The sequence below is a fragment of the Protopterus annectens genome, chromosome 14.part0, assembly GCF_019279795.1.
Source record: "Protopterus annectens isolate FY-2018-M chromosome 14.part0, PAN1.0, whole genome shotgun sequence".
Classification (NCBI taxonomy): domain Eukaryota; kingdom Metazoa; phylum Chordata; order Ceratodontiformes; family Protopteridae; genus Protopterus; species Protopterus annectens.
Genome location: NC_056748.1, coordinates 1,079,581,008 through 1,079,601,789, shown reverse-complemented (window position 1 = coordinate 1,079,601,789; position 20,782 = coordinate 1,079,581,008). Strand labels below are relative to the sequence as shown.

The 20,782-nt window shown below is 40.2% G+C and overlaps 1 protein-coding gene across 1 annotated transcript in view; it reads left to right on the top strand.

Annotated features, from left to right (window-relative positions):
* Nucleotides 1-20,782, top strand: part of CFAP46 (cilia and flagella associated protein 46) — a 3,596,153-nt gene that overhangs the window by 3,369,448 nt on the left and 205,923 nt on the right. The window lies entirely within an intron of this gene.

The following is a 20,782-nucleotide window of genomic DNA, read 5'->3' as shown; positions in this document are numbered from 1 at the left end:
TTCTTACCATAACGTTCCATGTTAGTTGTCTTCTTCTCAACTTCTTTCTTGCATCCCACCCTCCTTCCCCCTGGCCTGGACAGACCTGGAGGAGTTTGATTATGACCTCTCTTTCTACCACCTCTTTGCTATAGCTATATGCTCTGCGGTGCATATTTTCCTGGATCACGCTTTAGGTCACCTTTCCTCTTTCCCTTTGTTTATAGAGGTGGACTCCCTTTCCAGTTTTTCTGGTTGTATTTTTAGCTGGGCCTAGCTCACAAACGAGATCTGAGGTAATTCACGCTTAGCGTTGTGGGATATAGGGGCAGCCTCGAGCCAGTGGAACCAACTCTCGAGCTTTTAGAGTGGCAGAGTCAGAGCCGAGGTCGGCTCCGAACCCATCCAGCAAGAAAGAAGGCGAGAAGAAGACAACTAACATGGAACGTTATGGTAAGAACATAACTTCTATTTCTTGTTGAGTCTTGGCTAATTAATATGTTTACTTCAGGGTGCTTAGGCATTGCTTAACAGCAAATACTGTGCACTACTGTTATAGTGTTATACTTTCATATGGTCTTCTTTAGCACTTCTCTGCTGACATTCTGACAAGCTCCAATTTCTAGATTATCCCTTTACACTATTATGGTCAACATATCTGGGTCAACTAACTGGATTCATAGAGTCTAGAACATGGTGCCAGTGAGTTTTTGCTGACTCAAATAGTAAATACATTATGCTATCCCATAACTACCTATGATGATTTTTCCTCTTGTAACACTATACATTGAGTAGGCTCATGGATCTATGGAAGTAGGGCCTAGGATGAGCAGTCTTGAGACTAGCATACTTTTGTATACAGGTTTATTTAGTATGTTTATGTTGGTTCTAGTGGTTTATATACTTACACTGACAGAAATATATTCAAATTTGATATATTGAATTTCTCTCTCTTGTTTTACTCCTTCAAATAGGGGGTTTAGGTGGTCAGGCACTGGGTTAAGGCTAAAGGAGTCTTAAGCTACCATTCTAATCTTAAATTCAACTACAGGAACTCTGAATATGACGTGGACCTCCATAATTATCACTCATCAGTCAAGCAGAATAAAATTACATTCAAAACCTGGGGTGAAGGATAAAATGATAGAAAAAATGGTTAAAATGTCTTTTAGTTATTCAATCCCTTCTATCCACAATCCATGGGGTGGACGTTAGATTCTTGGAACGTAAGGGGTCTACAGAATAAAGGAAAGAAAAATCTCCTGCTCATAGAGGACTGGGGAAAGGATACTAATAGATGTTGGATAAAATCTCTAGTAGCTGCGGGGGACAGTTCAAATTCAAAAGGGGTGGCTATTATTATTAAAAAAAACTTTTCAAGAGGTTATTACAGAAACTAAATTTGACAAAAATGGAAGATGGTGCCTTTTCACAACAGTGAATCCTAAATCTAATAAACCGGTCCTTTTTTTAAATTTATATGGTCCATGCACAAAACAGCAAGATTTTATTTTGGAAATCTACAGTATTCTCTGTACGTTTCAGAATCATCAGTATATTATAGGAGGAGACTGGAATGCAGTCATAGACCCAGTTTTGGATCACACCAGCAACTCGAACTCCTACAACTTCCAAGCTACATTCACACTGGGGGAATTAATGTCTGATTTAAGCCTCATAGACCCAATCTCATTTAGTGGAAATCTAACTAAGGATAACATATATACTTATTATTCAAAATGCTATAGCACTTGGCCATGTTTAGACTTCTTCTTAATCTTAGAATCCCTAGCAAGCCTAGAGTTAAAATTCCACACAGAGCCCAGGTTTTTATCAGACCATGCTAAAATCTCTCTTATTTTAAGCTTTACAAACAAAGCGTCATCGAATCCTGTTAGTGGCAATTGGACCCTAAACAATAACTTACTATTTAAAAAGATATAGTGCAGGAAATCAACGAATGCCTGTCAGAACTTTAGGATAATCTCAAGTCCATCAAAATACCATTAGACATACAATGAGCAGCTTACAAAACAAAATTGAGAGGGATTTTAATACAGAAGGCTTCTTATTACAAAAAATTAAACAAAGAGAAATAAGTCGAATTAACCTCCAATCTAACTGACTTAGAAAAGAAATATAAGTCAGGACCTAACCCAGAGTTAGAAAAATTGATCAGCAACGCCCAAACAGAAGTACTCGAACTCCATTAACATAACTATTCCCTCCAAGAACAAAAATATATAGCTACTTACTCTGAATGGGCACAAATACCATCTAAAACCCTAGTGAGAATTATCAAAAGCAAACAGGGTTCTACCAGAATTCCCCTTCTATATTACCAAAATAAAATCTATAAATTAGATTCAGAGATCATAGAGCTATGTTACACTCTATTTTCTAACATATATGGAAGAAAAAATGACACCCCAGACATATCCCAAATGGTGAACTACTTGAATAAGCTTACGTTCCCAAAACTGAATGAGGAGCAACAAAATTCTCTCTGCTCCACTTGAACAACAAGAAATTCTTGATACCATCAATAACCTTAAACTTGGCAAATCACCCGGTCCAGAAGGCTTCACATCTGATTTCTATAAAACTTTCAACCCAAGAATTTCATCCATTCTTTCAAAAGTGTATAACTTCATCAAACAGAACAGTATAACAGATCTACTTTAGAACAACTCAGACAATCCTTATCCCGAAAAATAATTAGGATAAAGCCAACCCACACAACTATAGGCCCATCTCTTTGATTAATGTAGATATTAAAATACTCTCCTACATCCTTGCAAAAAGACTCAGAAAAGTGCTGTCATCCTTGATATCCCCAGACCAGGCAGGTTTTACACCCAATAGACACACGTGGGACAACACTCTAACTCTAGATTCCTTGATACAGCTAACCAAGAATGATAGAAACCTGATGTACGCTTTAACACTTGACGCTTGTAAGGCATTTGACAGGGTCATTTGGGACTTCTTGTTCCTAACTATATCTTACTTTAACATCCCTAAAGAATTCTCTGACACAATAAAAATACTGTACAAAGATTCCTTTACTTACCTCTATATGAGCAAAAGGATATCTAACCCAATTAAAATAAATGGAACATGACAAGGCTGCCCGTTATCACCCCACCTCTTTAATATTTTTATTGAACCCTTCTTCCTCTTTAGCTTGCAAAATACTTTCCACTCAATGCCTAAAGTTCTCAACACTAAAACAATGCTGTCTGCATTTGCAGATGATCTTAACATATATTTCCAGTACCCCAATACTGACCTGAAGAAAATATTGAAAGCTGTTAATAAATTCTCAGTAGTTTCAGAGTACAAAGTGAACAATAAAAGTCCCATATTTTTCCCATCAACCCACAAATCATAAAGTAAACTACTTTCCGGAATCTCCTTTTCAAACAGCCTACTACCTTAAATATCAAGGGATTTGCTTTGAGCATAATTAGGACTCCTTGATCCAAAATAATCTTCATAAGACATGGTCAAAAATCACCCAGGATCTTCACAGGTGACAGCAATTGAAACTTTCTATGTTGTCCAAAGCAGCAATTGTGAAAAAGAATATACTGCCGAGACTACTATATCAATTCAGTGCATCGAACCTTACTATTCCAAACCATCTCTTTATCAAAATGAGCAAAGAATTAGCCAAATATATTTGGTTTCCAAAATCGGTCAGGATAACCTACTCCAAATTGACCTACCCCAAGGATAAGGGTGGCCTTAGCTTACCAGATCTGCAATTATATTGCAAGATTATATGCGCTAATAGAATCATGGTAATTTCAAACCTAGACTCAGACAACATCAACCCCTCTTGGGTTAAAATTTGGCATCAACATGTGACCAAAAGTCAAACTGAATGAAAAAAAGTGAAAACACGACTATATTCAAAAAATAAGGTACCGACCCTTCTTAGAACACGAAGCCCACCTTTAATACTTAAACTACAGCATCACCAAACCATAAAGTTAGTGCTTTCATCATGCTCTCTTAAGTAAGACTTCTTCAGACAATTCTACAGTTAAACAAACCAACTTAAATACACAAATGAATATCACATGATTCATTTTATATTTAAAAAGATATCGTATCATATTAAAATCAGGATCAACGAAATCTTGCAATTCCAAATGCTGTAGGATTAAGTATGACCTAAACTAACAAAAAGGGGAGAAAGTGATGAAAAAAGCAGTACACGACACTATATGAATATAAATACAAATATAAATAGTAGCATAAAATATATATATATATATATATAATACCAAATACAAATTAACAAAATACACTTAAAAAGGAACCAGTAAAATCTATCAAAAACCTTTCTAAATATATATATGAATAATACAGCTGATGAATAAATCTATAAGATGCATATTATTATATTATTATTAAATTATATTATTTATGAAAATAGGGGCTGAGAGCTGGCATACTAATACAAACACCCAAGTTGGGTGGATGAGACTATCATCTCTGACTACTTTTTAATTTCAGTAAACAGGCTAGGGAAATTTTTGTCATTCAAACCTGGGGGGTTGTAAGAATTTAGCCTAATTTGCCACGAGCTCCTTGTGCTCCAACCATAGGCTTGTGGGACCCCCTCTTGGGTTGTATTGTCCCTGGTCTATGATCGTAAATAAAAAGCATGGTCAGAACATTCATGTATATGTGTGGCTAATGCATTTTCCAACTTTGCTTTCCTAATGCTATAAACATGCTCGTATATTCTATCCTTTAATTTACGGTCCATCTTGCCCATATAAAAACATGGACATGACCTACAGGTTGCCAGGTATACTACCCCCTTAGTAAGACAATTAAATCTACCCTTTATACTAAATTTCTTCCCTCTAATATTTAGCGAGAACAGTGGGCATGTATGTGTGAAAGTTGTTCCTATTGTAAATTTATAGAAGTGGGGGTACCTTCAATATTAGAGGGAAGAAATGTACTGCTTTTTTCATCACTTTCTCCCCTTTTTGCCAGTTTAGGTCATACTTAATCTTAGAGCATTTGGAATTGTAAGATGTTGATTCTGATTTTAATATGATATATCTTTTTAAATGTAAAATGAATCATGTGATATTCATTTGTGCATTTAAGTTGGTTTGTTTAATTGTAGAATTGTCTGAAGAAGTCTTGCTTAAGAGAGCAAGATGAAAGCACCAACTTTATGGTTTGGTGATGCTGTATTTTAAGTATTAAAGGTGGTCTTTGTGTTCTAAGAAGGGTTGGCAGCTTATTTTTTGAATATAGACATGACCAAAAGTAATATTAAACCAAAAGCTCTTTCTTTCGTTATCCCTACAAACCTTAGAGTCATCAAATTAAACAATACCCTGAAACAGAAGATTAGAACACTACAGAACCTGTTAAAATCTATCAACCTTTATAAAACCTTCCCTTTTCTTCAGCCACTTCACCTAAATCCTAATATAAAAATCAACAAATTAGTCAATCTTACGGACTCCCCCTTATCAAAGATTGTACAGTCTGGGACATTTATAAACACAACAACAAGAGTATCTCCGATCTATGTCTAATTCTGAAATTAAACTACAAATACACGGTTATTCTACGACAAATCAGAGAAATTGTATTCCCCGATCTATGTCTAATTCTGAAATTAAACTACAAATACACGGTTATTCTATGACAAATCACAGAAACTGTATTCCCCGATCTACGTCTAATTCTGAAAGTAAACTACAAATACACGGTTATTCTACGACAAATCAGAGAAATTGTATCATCACTAGCCGGCAATTTATCTACCAATATTCAGGACAGCAACAGACTATGTAAAATTAGGTCTACACTACTGAGTAATGAGAAAACGCTCTCAAAAACCTATAATCTAATCACCTCTATGAAACATAACTCGGTGTGTCTTTCTCCAAGTATTGGGATAAACATGGTACCGCATTCACTGAGGAACAAAAACTAAAGGCAATCAAAAACACCATAGAATTTATTCCCTTTAAACATCTTGTATATACACAATTAATGATTAATAATAACACACCAACTGTTCTAAATAGATTTGATCCTAAAATCTCCCCAGCCTGTCCATGCTGTTCTTATCCACATGCTGACCTCATACATGTGTTATGGTTCTTCAGTCACACTTATAAACTATGGTGCTCTCTTAAAACATGTCTAGAAAAAATGGGTTATCCGAAATCCACACTGTGTTGGGGGCTTGCTATACTACACATCTCCAATCTCAAATTACCTAAATTAAAGCAATATGTATTAATTAGACTTTGCTCACTTAAGTTATACATTACGAAAAACTGACTAGATCGCACTAAACTCAGTTGGAGGGGATTTAGAGATATGCATTTAAGCACATATCATCACAAAAATTTATTATTGAAGGTCTTAGGAAGAGGGCATATTACTAGAAATTCTGGAACATTCTACTTGACCAGATTTTAAATGGTTAATCAAACTGAATGTTCTAAAGATTGATGAAAACTATTTTTTCTCTGTTTTTCTTTCTTTCTGTTCTTCTTGATATTTGGAGGTTCAATCTTTTTCCTTAAGCTTCTTCCCTATTCCAAGATACAGTGGTAGCACACTTGTAAATATTGTATGTAGTTTAGTCTGGTTATCCTTTTTGTTTTCTCCCGTACCTTGAATGATACTGTTATTTTATACCCTCTGGGATGCTATTGTAAGTTGACAAGCATATTCAAAGTCATGTACAATGTTTTCTTACTCTGCAGTTTTGATTTTTGCATAAAACAATAAAATCTTATTTGAAAAAAAAAATTAAATATATTATTATATAAAGAACCAACTAGAATAGATGAGAAAACAGAGAGAGAATCCGTACTGGACTGGACACTAACCAACTATCCCAAACAAAACTATACAGTAGGCTGTCTCCCAGATGACTTAAGTGATCATCTCCCCACCTTCCTACTCCAGAAACACTCCAATCACCCCAAACCAGTAGTCTACAAATTTGTACAAGATGACCGTAACCTTACCCCATGATACCTAAATACTGTCCTAAGCCACTGCAACTGGGAACCACTATGGACACTCGGGTTAGACCAGGCAGTAGACTACTTCAGTACTACCTTCTCTAACATCCTTAACAGTCTAGCTCCCAACCGAAAGATCAGAGTTAAAGCCAACTATGTACCCTGGTTAAATAGGGACAACAGAGCCTTCTAAAAGCTAGAGATAAAGCCTGGAAAATCTGGAAAGCTGACAAAACCCCTAGCTCCAGACAGTACTATCAACAGCTTAGAAACAAGGCCAAGGCTGAATCCAAAATAAACAAACAAAACTATTTCCTTAGCGCCCAAAGGAAATATTCAAATAGTCCACAAAAATTCTGGCATGCCATTAACTCCCTACTAAAGCCAAGCAAAACCACAGCCCCAGCACCCATGTCTACTAACAATACCCTAGACATAGCTTCACAATTTAATATCCATTTTACTAAATCCATCTTAGCCCTGTCCAGTCAAATAACCAAAAACAGTCTACCTCAGTCACAACCTAACCTATCCCACACCATCCACTCTTTCAGCCTATCACCAGTGCCCACCTCAACTATCAGAAAACTCCTCCTAAAACTAAAGCCAACCACACTAGCAGCTGATAACATACCTGCTGCATACCTAAAAATGGCTAGTGACTCCCTATCATATCCTGTCTCCGTCCTTATCAACCGATCCATACTAGAATCCTACATACTCAAACTCGGAAAGTATCTCACATCATTCCTCTCCATAAAGGAGGTAATTCTTATGAATTCTCCAACTACCGACCTATTGCCATCCTTTGCCCCTTATCCAAAATTCTTGAGAAATGCATCCACTTGCAAGTGATGACATTTCTTAACACACTCAATCTACTATCTACCACACAACACGGTTTCCGTCCACATCACAGCACTACCACAGCCCTTTTATCTTTCACTAATTATATAAACCTTCACAGGAATGATAACAAATATGTATCAGCCATTTTCCTAGACCTCTCAAAAGCATTTGATATGGTCTCCCACTCCATTCTACTAAACTCACTAACATCATTATCCTTCACCTCCTCTACTATAGCCTGGTTCAGAAGCTACTTGTCTGACAGGCAACAATCAGTCCAGTGGAAAGGAACTCTGTCTACACAACTTCCAACCACCATAGGTGTCCCACAGGGCTCTATACTGGGCCCGCTGTTCTCTATTTTCACTAATAACCTCAAATGCTCTACACAACATGCCACACTCATACAATATGTGGATGATTCAACCCTGATCTGCTCCGCCTCATCTCTCACCACCCTACATACACTCACTCAAGATACCTTTATCTCAGTAGAAAAATGGATATCTGGTATCTAACTAATTCTAAATCCCAAAAAGACAAAACTTCTACTATTTACCCCTAATAGATCAAAAAAATACCTTTCCTTTACCATAACATCTAAGGACGGCACCACCTTCTCCCCTTCTAACCACACCAAACTTCTGGGCATTGTTATAGACAATAATCTCCACTTTGATGTTCACATCTCACGTACCATAAAACTAGTACACAAAAAACTAGGCTCCCTATACAGGCATAAGTCCTTTCTCTCACAGAAAGCAAGAGTCACTCTTGCACAAAGCCACCTCATCTCAACTCTATTATACGCAGCACCAATCTTTACCTAAATCAGACAATGTGACCTAGACAAACTAGAATCATGCTACAATAAAATAGCCAAGTTTGCTACTAACTCAACCTATAGAACCCATCACTGTGCTGCAGTAAAAGAAATAAAATGGCTTGAGCTACCACAGCTACTTAACTATCACCAGCTGGGCACAGCCTACAATATTCTCAAATATCCTGAAAAAAACCTTCATTATCCAACCTACTTACCATCTATACTGCAAACCGGTACCTAAGATCCAGTGAAAAATCTCTCCTCTCCATCACCAAGGCTAACAATAATGCAGGGAAAGTGCTCTACTCCCACACCATTGCCAGAAATTGGAACTCTCTTCCCCTATCCATGTCCACTGCCCCCTCCACATCCATATTAAAAAACTCCCTCAAATCGCACCTTCTTAGTACCTGGTTATGCCCTTGCATCACATAACCCTACCCATACTACTATTAATTCCCCAAATTCCTCTCTGATCACATGCTGGAGCTCTGATCCCCTGTAGGCTTGGTCATCTGAAAAGGTACTTTTAACTGTAGAATCTTACTTGATATGTCTTTTTACCCATGTTCTATATCTTCTTTTACCTGGAGTGTTTTTATTAATTTCTTGTTATATTACCATGCTCAGCATACATAATGTAACCTGTTTTGTGTATTATGCTGGATGTACTGTATCTGTATAACTTGATGTTGGAGCTTTTCTCCCGGGGCCTCCGCTGAAAATGGACCTGGTCCAGTCGGAATTTCCTGGTTAACAAATGTAAAATAAAATAAATACTGACATGATACTACAATGTGCAAGATCAGACAAGACAGGCATAATACCAAATCTTTGGATAGTTTAGGAAAGCTGCAATTTAGCATAATTAGGCTGGATTATTCTACCCAGTACTGATAGATTTACTGCACATCAACAAGTAATATGGTATCATAAATACTCGGTCCAGGAATTAAAAACTCTTCTGCAACATCAACAGAATTGTTTGGAGGGACAGGTACATCTTGCAGAGGATACCGATGCTCTGTAATGTTCTCCCCATCCACACAAAGCAAAATTCATCCCTGTCCATATTCAAGCTCAGCTTAGATCTATGGATGGGAGACAGAAAATTTACCCCAGGACTGCCTCCTGTACTACTGATGAACAGAGGGAGCTCCTAAATGCTTTATCCCATGCATGGTCCCCCCACATTATCTGCGGTATGATCCCAGTTATACTCTTTAGGAGTAATATATAATTATCAGGCATAAGATGGATAAAGCCAGTCTCCAACCAAAAGGCTGTGTTAATTAGAGCACAAAAAGGTAAACTGGTTCGGCTTCAAATATCCCATGAGGGTAGCTAGCCTAGTAATTACCAGTGAACCTATTATAATAGCCCATTGGCAAAGAGGTGGGGCATCTTCCTGCAGTGCTGATGACACAGCATCAACTAACAATGTGGTAAATTGGCTCTCTGCAGGAAACTACTTCCCTCCCTATTCTAGCTAGACCCACAGTCCTCCTGCCATGTCTAATCTTTAAAATCCTTCTGTTCCCTGGGAGCTAAGCTACAAGTGAAGCCTAATCAGTACTCCCTAAGAACCAGAGTAACAGTGCTACAGTCCTGCTTTTCCCTGGTAGATAAGCTACAAGTGAAGCCTGATCAGTACTCCCTAAGAACCAGAGTAACAGTGGTACAGTCCTGCTGTTCCCTGGGAGCTAAGCTACAAGTGAAGCCCTATCAGTACTCCCTAAGAACCGAAGTAACAGTGCTACAGTCCTGCTTTTCCCTGGTAGATAAGCTACAAGTGAAGCCTGATCAGTACTCCCTAAGAACCAGAGTAACAGTGGTACAGTCCTGCTGTTCCCTGGGAGCTAAGCTACAAGTGAAGCCCTATCAGTACTCCCTAAGAACCAGTGTAACAGTGCTACAGTCTGGCTCTTCCCTGGGAGCTAAGCTACAAGTGAAGCCCGATCAATACTCCCTAAGAACCAAAGTAAAAGTGCTACAGTCTTGCTCTTTCCTGGCAGTTAAGCTACAAGTGAAGCCGGATCAGTACTCCCTAAGAACCAGAGTAACAGTGCTACAGCTGTAGTTATTCATCCATTTAATCTTACTGTTGGTGAAAACAGCTTTAACACATTTTTTTCTCTCACTTGGAACAAGCTCCATCAGGAAATCAGACAACTTACAGATTATGCATTATTCCAACAAAAACTTACTAACATCCAAGCAGATCCTACAACTGCTCCTGCTTGTTGGACAAAGGTTAAGTCTTTTGTTCCTGCATTCACAAAAACTCCAGCTGCCAACGTGTCTAGCTGGTATGATGTGGGAATCAAACTATTTAAATATCTACATAGAAAACTACTGTATTCACAGGCTTTCCTGCTTCTCCCTTTTCTCTTGCCTTCTCTTCCTACTCAATACAACTGTCACCCTACCTCTGTCATTCCCCTTTAATACTTCAGTCATCGTTCTCTGTTCCTGGGATGGTGGTGTCCTGACAAGTAAGACAACTGTCACCCTACCTCTGTCATTCCCCTTTAATACTTCAGTCATATTTCTCTGTTCCTAGGATGGTGGTGGCCTGACATGTAAGACAAAGCAGTTTTGTACCACCTATGCAAGCTGATCATTGTAGTCCAACAGAAGTAACTTGATGTTATGTAGTACTGTCAAGACTTTGTACTTTTTCTGTGTAATGTTGTAAAATTGTAATTAATTATGTAAGTATTGTATTGTGCTAGAAATCATATGAACTTTGTAATTTACTGTGCTTCTGTACCAGGGTCATGGCTGAAAATGGTCCCAGGACTAACCCACTTAGTCAACATCATAGTAAATGAAATAAAATATGCTGGAGTGGCCAATGACCAGATCATCTATCTTGGGGTGAGGATACGAGTATTTTATTAAAATATGTTGCTTTCCAGTCTTTTATGCTGTGCCCTAGCAGAGGCTAGAGAGCACCTTCCGTGTCTCACAAAAAGACTGACACTAACACAGCCTAGCTGGGAATTTCCCTGGGTGTGTGCTTGCATCATTGCATGCTCAGCCTTCTGTGGAATGTTATAGCCATTAAAAAACCCTGAAGTTAAGAGAACATGACTCTGGTCAGGATGCCTCCATCCCCTCCCATCTTCCATCATTGGTGGCTAATTACTCTGCCATTTACGACTCTTTGTTGGTGGTCTTGGTTTCGGATGAAAGCAGTCAATCTAGGGATATTGGGGGTGTCGGAGAGGCAGTAGCCAGTACTGATCCTAGCTGAAGGAGTCAAGAGATTAAAAAAATGGTCATAATGGTTCATTAAGATTTTTGCTTCATAGCTGCCATGTCCAGAATTTAAGCCTGAGCTCTGGTCACTGTCTCTTTAGAGTGTGCATGTTCTCTGTGTGTTTGCATGGGTTTTCTGAACATACACTGGTTTTCTCCTACCTCTCGGAGCATGCTGTTTGGTTAGCTGCTATAATCTATTTACTCCTGCCCTTGTGTCCTGGACATTATTGTATATTTACCCTTGCCCTTGTGTCCTGGACATTATTGTACATTTACCCCTACCCTTGTGACCTGGACATTGTTGTATATTTACCCCTGCCCTTGTGTCCTGGACATTGTTGTATATTTACCCTTACCCTTGTGTCCTGGACATTGTTGTATATTTATCCCTGCCCTTGTGTCCTGGACATTGTTGTATATTTACCCCTGTCCTTGTGTCCTGGACATTGTTATATATTTACCCCTGCCTTGTGTCCTGGACATTGTTGTATATTTACCCTTGCCCTTGTGTCCTGGACATTGTTGTAAGGGGTCCAAGATAGAGCCATTTACTCGGTTAGTAAATCAATGTATTTAAAATTTAAATAAATATGATTGTTGTTAAAGGACGGGCTGGAGGAAAAGAAATACATGTGATAACTCACTGCTTGATAATCTTAATGGATTAACGTAACAATACTTTAGTAGTGTACAGTTGGGAGGTGGATATTTTATTAATTATAAATACATGCATTTGGGTGTGTACAGTAAGATGTTGGCATCCAGAGCATTTTACAGACCTACAGATGCAAAAATTCGACGTGATAACATATTGAGGGAAATTTATCTTGAGGAGTATTCTGAATTCATGCTTTTAATATCAAATTGCTGTTGCAGAATGTTACTTCCTCAAAACTCAGTGTTGAAAACAAAACTTTTCAAATGTATTGCTCAGTGAAATGCAGAATGCATGACATTCGTAATACTAAATGCATTGAGCATATAGAGGACTTTTTTTTGTTCTTTTAGGGAAGTGAGCTTCCAAACACCCTCATCCAGCCCCCCCCCCCCAAGCCCAGCTTTATTGAACTTATCTGTGAGTTTGCTGCTCCATAGTATAAGGGATTTTTCTTGATGTTCATCGTGCATACAGCTGCAGTCATTACAGATGGGTTATCCTGCTGTCAGGTGGGTCCTCGGTCGGCCGAATTCCAAAGTCTAGGTCCGGCATCGGTTGTCATCGCTTCTTCCCTGACGTCAGTGCGGCAGGGGTATAAAAGAGGCAGCCAACGCCATTTTCTTCAGTCTTTCTTGCCGCGCGGTGCCCGAAGCAGCAGCAGTTCGCAAGTGCCGGTCGGCCAGCTCCTGAGATTTACGAAAGTATTTCAGCCGAAGTCTTCTTGAAAGCTAAGTACCCCGTTGGGGAAACTTTTCTTGCCTCAGACCGATGTCAGACAAAGTTAATAATTGCATTTCTTGTGGGAAGCAAATACCGCATAAGGATTTCCACTCCTTCTGTATACCTTGCATAGGCCCAGACCACGATGTCTCGGCCTGACGTTTTTGTGCTAGATTCAACAAGCGCACTATTAAGCACTGGGCGGAGTTCGCCTTTCACTATTTTGGCAAAAAATCTAATTATATTATGTCGTCAGATACTCCGACTCCAGTTTTGAGCAAAAGACTCAAAGATAAGGACCGACATTCGAGGTCCTCACAGTCTACTGAGACCACGCTAAGGCCGACTACTGGTTCTCCGATACTCAGTGAGGCGCCTACGCAGCCCCTGTGTACCGATGAAACTACATTACCAGTGTCTTCAGTACCCGAGGTCGCAGGCTCCTCTGTCCCCATTCCTACTGCAGATACCGACGCCACTCTTGGCGGGGAAACTCAGAATTTAGACAGGCCTGCCATTTCTCAAGGCATCTTCAGGCCTTCCTCCCTTTCTATTAAAGCCTTCACTAAATCTAAAGCAGCCATGAAATCCAAAAAAACAGGGTCCTCAGACCCCCTCTCAAGGCCCCATGCCTAAAAAGCAGATGCTTAAAATGGCTGAGGATTTGATTTCTCTTATTAGGGGTTCTCAACCCCCCTCTGACAAAAGGCCCAGATTAGAGGAAGACTACCCTTCCTCAGATCAAGCTTCCATTACCTCAGAACTATCTGAGGACCAGGATTATGCCTATTCTCCATTCGAAGACTCTGATGCAGAGGAGTCTATTCCCTCAGTCTCCCCCCCTGAGGACTTCTCTTTTGGGGAAACCCTGCATACATTGAGGGAACACTTTCACTGGGAAGGCCAAGATTACTCAGATTCCAAGAAAAGGCTCAGGGAATTTCTTTTGCTCCCCCAGCATAGGCCCCTGGCTATCCCTCCTGTTTTAGATATATTGGATGATGTGTACACAGAAGCCAGCCTTAATCCAGATTCTTTGCCTCCAGCTCCTGTTAAACCAGACAGGTATTACCGGGTTCCTGATTCTCACCAGCTCCTATATAAAAGCCATACTGCTGACCCAGAAACTATTTCACTGGGTCCCAAGGGAATTAAGGCCTCTACTGCTAAAAACCCATTACCTTCAGAGAGAGATTCCAGAGCTTTAGAAAGGTGGGGGGAAAAGGTGTACACCTCGGCCACTTTAACCATGAGGGCATTAAACTGTCAGTTCCATATGTTACCGTATCAACAGTTTTTGATATCTCAGTTGAAAAGCAAAATGACACAAACAGAACAACCAGATTTAAAAGAGTTGCAGGATTTGTTGCATGGTGCAGAGCAAGTGGGTAAGCATACCCTGCAGTGTGGTTTTGATGCTTTAGAGGCCTCATGTAGAGCTGCTGTTACGGGGTCTGTTATACGTAGACATGCTTGGCTCAAAGAGCAAACCTTACCAGATCATGTCAAAGCTAAATTATTGGATGCACCCCTTCAAAAAGATGTATTGTTTGGTGTTAAAGCTGAGGAGGTACTAAAGAAAATGGAGGAAAAAGCTAAATCAATGCAAACAGTGAAAGATTTCCTGCAGGTACAACCTCCACATTTCAGCAGAAACTGGCCTTCAAAAAATTGGTCCTTTCCAGCCATGGACAGACCTCAAAGGGGCAGATAGAGACACCCAAGGGGTAGAGGGCAACCTCAAGGATCTTTCAGAGCCAGACAGTGGCAAGCACCAACCCCAAGAGGTGGAGAAGATAGATCACAGTCTTTTAGAAAACAGACACAATGGCTTCCCCCTATACCTGCCAAGCAAAGCTTTGATGGCAGCACCTTTGGGCGAAAAACTGGCATTATTCTCAAAAAATTGGCATATTATTACAAAAGACAAATGGATTCTGGACATTATAGACAGAGGCTACAGGTTTCACTTTCACACCCTTCCAAAAATGAGAGGTATGCCAAACCTGCCACAAAATCAAAGGGCAGAGGCACAAAAACAAATTTCAGCTCTCATGGACATGAAAGCGATTCAAGAGGTACCTGCAAAAGAACAAGGTCAAGGGTTTTATTCCAGACTATTCCTGGTACCAAGGAAAGACAAAGATTGGAGACCTATCTTAGTCCTATCCATCCTAAACACATATCTACAGGTGCCAAAATTCAAGATGCTCACATTACAGCAGCTTCTTCCCATGCTGGGCAAGGAGTCTTGGCTGGTAACATTGGACCTCAAGGAGGCATACCTGCATGTCCCTATCAGACAAGATTGCAGAAGATACCTCAGATTTCTTGCAGGTTAAACCCATTACCAATTCTCTGCATTGCCCTTTGGCTTATCTACTGCACCCAGAGTATTTACGAAATGCCTGGCATCAGTAATCGCCTTCTGCAGACTACAAGGGATACAAATCTACCCATATCTGGACGACTGCCTGATCCAAGCGGACAGCAAGGACATTCTGCTGCAGCACCTGGCGTTTGTAATAAAACTATTGAACTTTCTGGGATACACAGTAAAAGAAATCAAAACTAATACCCTCTCAACAAATAATTTTCCTGGGTGCCAGCTTGAATACAACCACCCAGATGGCCTACCTCACGCCAGACAAACAAGGGCAACTGTCTCAATACTTCAGAAAAATGGCAACTTTCACCAGGCTAACTGCAAGGAAAGTCGTGCAGGCTCTGGGATTCATGGCATCTTGCATCCTACTACTCCCTTGTGCAAAGCTGCATATGAGGAAACTACAATGGTACCTATAAAACTTATGGTCTCAACACAACCACAGTTTGGAAGCAAATATACCACTCATTCCATGCCTTCAAAAGGAATTTTTGTGGTGGGCTCAAGCTTGCCAAAGAAACACAGGTCTCCCTTTCTGTGTACCTCAAGCAACTCAAATCATCACAACAGACGCCTCAGACTATGCCTGGGGAGCACACATGACAGATCAGTGCATTCAGGGAAAATGGACCCGAAAAGAGAAGCACCTGCACATCAACCAAAAGGAAATGCTAGCCGTGCAAAAGGCTATTATGACCTTCAAAGACTTACTGCATCCAGGCCAGCTATTGATAAAGGCAGACAACACCACAGTGATGTGGTACATAAACAAACAGGGAGGAACTCATTCATACCCCCTGTGCAGGCTAGCCATGACACTATGGAACACAGCACTGGAATTGCAAATTCAACTACAGGCTCAGTTCCTGCCAGGGAAGGAAAACACACTGGCAGACAACCTAAGCAGAAATATGACAGATCCACACGAATGGAAGTTGCATCCTCAAGTTTTCACAACGATAACTCAGACATGGGGACAACCAGACATAGATCTCTTTGCTGCCCACAGAAATTGCCAGTTGAAAAAATTTTGTTCACGGACCTATCATCCACAGGCCTGGAAAGTGGACGCACTTTCTTTCAATTGGACAACATTGACAGTCTATGCCTTCCCACCTCTTCCTCTGCTGCCCAAAGTTCTATTAGGCCGAAAATGATTCTCATTGCTCCAGACTGGCCAAGACAACACTGGTATCTGCTCCTAAAGAGCCTGACACATTCCCCACCATGGATCCTACCTCTAGTCCCTCTTCTGTTGTCCCAGCACAACTACAAAACCCTTCACAGCCAGCTCAAAACCCTAAATCTAGCTGCATGGAGAATTCCTTGATTTCCCAACAGATTCTACTCTCCAATGTCATCTTGGAGGCCAGAAGACCTTCTACTAGAAAAGCGTACTCCACCAAATGGAAACGATTTTGTGCCTGGAATCAAGAAAAGGGCTAGAATCCTTGGGTAATAAATATACCTCAAATTTTACAGTACCTAGCTGAGATGTTAAACAGTGGACTTTCCTTCTCCTCCATCAAGATCCACGCTTCAGCCATTTCTGCACAATACAACACAGATCCTCCTTTATTCTCTCATCCTCTCTTAAGGCAGTTCCTCAGAGGGGCAAAGAATATAAAACCTCCAAGGAAACCACCAGTCCCTGCTTGGGACCTCAACTTCATATTGGAAAAGCTGACCCTTCCTCCCTTCGATCCAGCTTCTTCAACAGAACTACAATACTTGTCATGGAAAACAGCCTTTCTACTGGCTATCACCTCAGCACGCAGGGTTTCGGAGCTACAGGCCCTCATGGCTGTGCAACCATTCATCATTTTCCATCAGGACAGAGTTTCCTTACGAACCAATCCTTCCTTTATGCCAAAGGTAGTATCTAGTGTAGCTTTGAACCAGACTATCCACTTACCTACCTTTTATCCTAATCCACAAAATAAAGGGGAAAGACTACTACATTCCTTGGACATTCACAGACAACTTTGTTACTATCTGGACAGGACAAAGCCATTCAGGAAATCTGAGCAACTCTTTGTGTCCTATGCTTCAGGTGCTCAAGGAAAGGCTATTTCCAAACAGACAATTTCAAAATGGATAGCCCACTGCATACGCTTTTGTTACTCATTTCATGGAAAAACTGTGCCTGCATGCATCAGATCCCACTCCACCAGGGCCACAAGCTACCTCTGCAGCCTTCCTCAGGGGGGTACCTACCAAGGACATTTTGGAAGCAGCCACTTGGAGTTCAGTATACACTATCTTCTTCCACTATTCTCTAAATCTAGAGCAGGTTTTGCCACAGCAGTCCTGCAGGGCATCCTCGCTCCTCCTAGTTCCACTTAGTGCCTGCCACCCTTACTTAGCTTTGGGATTCTTCCCATCTGTAATGACTACAGCTGTATGCACGATGAACATAGTACAGTTTTGTACCTACCATAAATGTAGATGTTCGAGTGCATCCTCGCTCCTCCTAGTTCCACTTAGTGCCTGCCACCCTTACTTAGCTTTGGGATTCTTCCCATCTGTAATGACTGCAGCTGTATGCACGATGAACATAGTACAGTTTTGTACCTACCATAAATGTAGATGTTCGAGTGCTCATACAGCTGCAGTCCAGGTTACCCTCCCTCCATCCCCTCTTAGGACAAACCTTAGGATATTTGGGGTATTCTCTTATGGTGTATTTGCTTGCAACTGCTGTTTTTTGATTACTTTATATTGCATGTTTGCATAACTTTATGTTTTGCCTTCCTTCTGGGGGCACCTGACATCTGGGGCAAGAAAAACTGAAGAAAATGGCATTGGCTGCCTCTTTTATACCCCTGCCGCACTGACGTCAGGAAAGAAGCGACGACAACCGACGCCAGACCTAGACTTTGGAATTCGGCCGACCGAGGACCCGCCTGACGGCAGGATAACCCATCTGTAATGACTGCAGCTGTATGAGCACTCGAACATCTACATTTATGGTAGGTACAAAACTGTACTTTTCTTTACTACGAAGTTGTAATAGTAATTATAGTATCACGGAGGGGCTGCATTCCAGGGTGGCTTGCCCCCCCCCCCAAACAAATGCTCCTTTCATGCTTCGCTGCCTTGTATGTCCATTTTATATTTTATGATTTGATGGTTTTCTGTACTGATCGCTGAGTTTTTGCTGTATTGTTTTAATGGAACTGGGCTTTGAACAGGTCACAGTCAGTGATTTCCCATGAACTCAGATGGATTATTTTGGTTTGGATACTGTTTGAGACTAGCATAAAACATAAATTCTTTAGAAAAGTAAAAGTACAGATACCTAAACGGAGTCTGAAAAAGTGCTTATTTTCTGTCATCATTTAACTGTTTTTAACAGCTTTACATATACATAATTATACAATGAGTGGCCATTAATATTCAAAAATGAGCACGCTGATTGGCCAGCCCAACCGGCGTGCCCGTTGTAAGTCCAAGAATATACCAACAGGAAAAGGTCCGGTCGCCCGGACTTTTTACCGTTAGTATATCTCGTAATTTTTTTTACTTTTCTTTTGTTAAACCAAAAAAAAAAAAAAAATGGAAGACCTGAAATGAACGAGGGAGACAGCGCAGACAAAAATAAGAGGATAATCAGGTACATTCTCAAAAACTAAAGAAACTTACCGATTATCCTTTTATTTTGTCTGTCCTGGATCTTCCAAACATAAAAAGTCTCCCGGTTTCTTTCTTTTCTTCCCAATAAATTAAAAAAAAAAAAAAAAAAGCAGTGGAGATCTTCCTTTCCTCCGTTGCTACCTTTGCACGGCACAGATGTACTGAATGGGAGAACACAAGTCCCATACACATGCGCAGTACATCAAAAAAGCCCCAGGATACCAGAAAAATGTGGAAGGGCAGCACGGAGGAATTATACAAAGACATTATTTAAGAAAAGTACGTTTTATTTTTCTTAAATAATGGCATTGTATAATAGCAGTAACCCATGGCTGGGTGTGGGCAATGCTGGATTTACTCTGGCTTCACCTCATGACCAAACCACACCAACCATGGGTAAATCCAACATTACCCACACCGAGCTGTGGGTTATTGCTTAATGACATAGCATCATAATATCTGTGTAATTTTTCAGGCATTAAATGAAGTCAGTACAATTTTACAAGCAGGCAACTGATTAAAATTCATCTGTGCTGAAGTGTAGCAACTGAAGCCTGCTCTTTTCAGACTTTGTTATTATTACTTCTAGAACTTCTGATAAGCCACATCAGAATCAGCCCTGATGCAGCAATTGTTACTGAAACTCTTGCTAATGAGGAACTCTAGTCAGTGATATAGAAGTATCATGAAAATATGTGCCATCCTATTTGTTGTTGAACTAGGTGTTCCACAAAATACGGGGCTTGGATTATTTTTATAACCTTTGACTTCTTTTCATGGAAGTAGAATTTAAACCAAGTTAAACATACAGTTCTAAGATGCCAGCTCTCAATCTTGAGTCTGTCTTTCACACTGGATCCTATGCTAATATTGATTAAACTGCTATTTCTAGAGGATTTAGAGAACTTTAAGAACAAATGTCTGTGCTCTTGTAGGCATTTCAGTGTGAAGTAAGTTTATGCTTACATGATTACAGGGTTGACCACATGCAACAATTCCTTAGGGATAGTAACATCTGTTTCCCAGTTGCCCATGGGACCAGAAGGTGCTATTATTGGCTCTCCACTGGCATCCTCAGATGACGTACACAAATCTCGATGTATTGAAAGAGGTAGAAAGATAATAAGTGACCATACTCACCCTGCTTGTGGTATATTCTCCCATCTTTCCCTGAACAGATGTTACAGCAGCATGCACTATAAGACTTCCAGGCTCAGTAGAAGCTTTTACCCTTATCCACCAGATTGCTGAACTCTAACAACAGGCATGCCAGAAGTCATTCTGCTCTTTCAACCAATTAACTGCATATTCTCTTGCCTAATCCAGTAAATGTCGAACACTCATGCCCATTTATTCTACTACTAGTAGCAAACTTTAGTGCAATATCCAAATCTTCATCTGTCCTGAAACTTGAATGCACAATCATTTATGCA